The sequence below is a fragment of the Bidens hawaiensis genome, unplaced genomic scaffold (assembly GCF_021521415.1).
Source record: "Bidens hawaiensis isolate Kalapana, Puna unplaced genomic scaffold, B.hawaiensis_p1.1 tig00051472_1, whole genome shotgun sequence".
NCBI classification, from domain to species: Eukaryota; Viridiplantae; Streptophyta; class Magnoliopsida; order Asterales; family Asteraceae; genus Bidens; species Bidens hawaiensis.
This window is the reverse complement of record NW_027499238.1, coordinates 40936-43805: the sequence shown is the minus strand read 5'-3', so window position 1 is coordinate 43805 and position 2870 is coordinate 40936.

Here is a 2870-nt window from a genome sequence, read left to right as displayed (position 1 = left end):
TATGAACTTAATTAAGCTATGTTTTAAAAAGTATTTATCGAATGTATCTAAGAGTTTTGCTCAAAATTTTAATTTCTAATTTTTCTACGTATATCCCTATGGAAAATTATAAAATATTTTAAATATTAGTGTACTCCCTTTCGCTACAGAAAGTTATAACCTGTTTTGAAATAGTAATGTTCTTGAATTCGTTATGGATTTTGCTACGGATGGTTATAAACAATTATTGGATATTAACTTTTTTCAATTTCACTACGAATTTTGATACAATTATATTAACTTATTATCATAAATTTTTTATTCGCCCACTTTGCTACGAATATTGCTATAAACTATTTTTAAAATATTGATTTTCTTGACTTCACTACGAAATTTTGGTACGAATTTAGTTTGCAACGGAATATCCATAGCTAAATCGTAGCAAAACTTGTTCATAGCTAAGCCATAGCAAAATCATAGCAAAATTTGCGACCAATTTTTTCATAACAAAAATCTGTAGCAAATACTTGTTTTTGTAGTAGTGGTGGCGGCCCACACCGGGCATTCTAAGTAAAAAGGTTCTTTTATTGGATTTAAACAATAAAATTTTTAAATGGACTTATTGGACTGAATAACATTTCTTTGAACATCATCTTATTAAATCTTAAATAATATAAAGGGCCATATGTAATCTAAAAATTAAAAAGTAGACAAGTATTTTATAAATATAAGGATTTTAATATATAAAATTAAAGTTGGGTGACTTTTATACAAAATATAAAATAAGAAATCACGTTGGAATCAGTTGGAATCAGTAGTCAGTACTAGTTTTTTTTTTACTAAACCGAAACGGTTTGGTCAAAACCGGTTTTACTAAAACCGGTCGGTTTATAAACCGGTTTAGAAGCAAGATAGCCCGGTCTGGTCCAAGTCGGTTCGGTCCGGTTTAGAACCGGTTTTTCTTAAACCGGTTCTGCTTTAAAACCGATTTGGTTGTTAAAAAAGGCACCGGTACCAAAACCGACGGTTTGGGTCGGTTAATAAACCGGTTTGGATGAAACCGGTTTTTATGTACACAACCGTTGTTATTGGGCTACAGCCCAAAATGTTAATAAATAGGGTTGTAAAAGAATCTATTTTATTAGGGATTTGGGATAAACTAAATTTTCTTCTCAACAATCAGAATTTCGAAACTTTTACGATCCAGGATGAAAAAAATGTGACTCCAACGCCTTGCAGGTTGTCTAATACCTATAGGTGAAAATTAGGGGTAGATAGAAACATTGAAAAATAGAATCAAAACAAACTAAATTAACTAGAAAACAATTTGAAATAACCGGTTTAATAATAAACACCTCGGTTATGTTTTGTTTGAAATCCAAAAGTTACAGTTTGATTTCTTTCTGTACAGTAGAAACTCGATAAATTAATACTTGATTATTTAATTAACTCTCTAAGATAATATTTTTTACCGGTTTCGACTCGGGGATAGGGTGCTAAATTAATAATTCGCTAAAATTATAAGATAATAAATTTTTGATAATTTCTTTAGACCCCATATAAAATATAAATTAATAATTCCTTATATATAGCATATTACATGAATGATTTATGAAGGTTTCTTGAAAAATGACTCAATTGTCTTTTGTTTTTTGTTGAAATCAAATTCCCTTGAATCTCGTCTCTAATTTTCCTTTGCATGGCAAGAACTTCTGGTGTTGTTTTCTCATAACTCAACAAGAAATTGTTCAATGTGATTGCCGTTTTAATAGCTTCGTTTCGCGAAGAGGGCTCCATTGTAGAACTTTCATCATCTTCTTCATCGATATCATCTTTATTAATTCCAATAACGCTTTCAATAATTTCTTCATCAGTCAACAACTATGCAACTACATTTTCTTCTGCGTGAGTCAGAACATTCTACTATAAATTAATAAATAATCCTAATGGGGACCATCGATCAAGAAGGACTTCGGAGACTGCAATCGAATTGATCAAAAAAAAAGAGGGCCAACTCTTCTAGTTGCGCCTCTAACCTTACTACGCTACCCTGATAAAAGGTCGAATTCAGCAGGACTGCAGGCACGAAATGCCGATCAAATCCGTTAAAGGAAGCCTAATCAAAGCGGGCAAACAAGAAGATCTGACTGAGTTGATGATGGACCGGATCTCGAAAGGCGAGAGGCTTTCATAAAGACGTATGATAAAAGGAGGGTCGAGAGAGGCTTATTGCACGATCCACCCAACCCAGCTAAGCTAATCAATGCTGCATAAGATAAGAGAGTGGGAGGCCGGCCCCCCTCTGGAGGTGCACACCCATTTATGAACATATACAAAGGGCTAAAGAGAGAAGTCCATGGAGAACTACCAAATCCAATTACTTTGATTTGTTCGTACCATTATGTCATCGATCACTGCTGGGTCGGTTGGTGAGTCACCCAAAAAAAGCATCGAGAAAGGGAAAGCATATATGTTTTATGAAATGATCAGCGGTTTCATTTATGCTATGCCCTGCATCGTGTTCGTCTGTGTTTATTGAGCTTCAGCGCCATGCGCTATTAATTAATATATAAATTAATAAATATTAATTTATCGATTAATTAATAACTCTTTTAATTAATAAATTTTGGTGGTACCAAGTGTATTATTTTATAGAGTTTCTACTGTACCTTGTTTCAAACATAACCACGCCAAACATGGGAATTGAATAATACATGGCTTTTTTTAGTGTTCGTTATTGACCCGAATTCATTAATAGGTTAAAGTCTAAGGGAATATTCGGAATTACTTATGATATGAGGGGAAAAGTTTCATAAGTTACAACTTTGTAACTTATAACTTGTGAAAAAGTTATAAGGAGGCCAAAAGAAAAAAAATACCAAACACCCCCT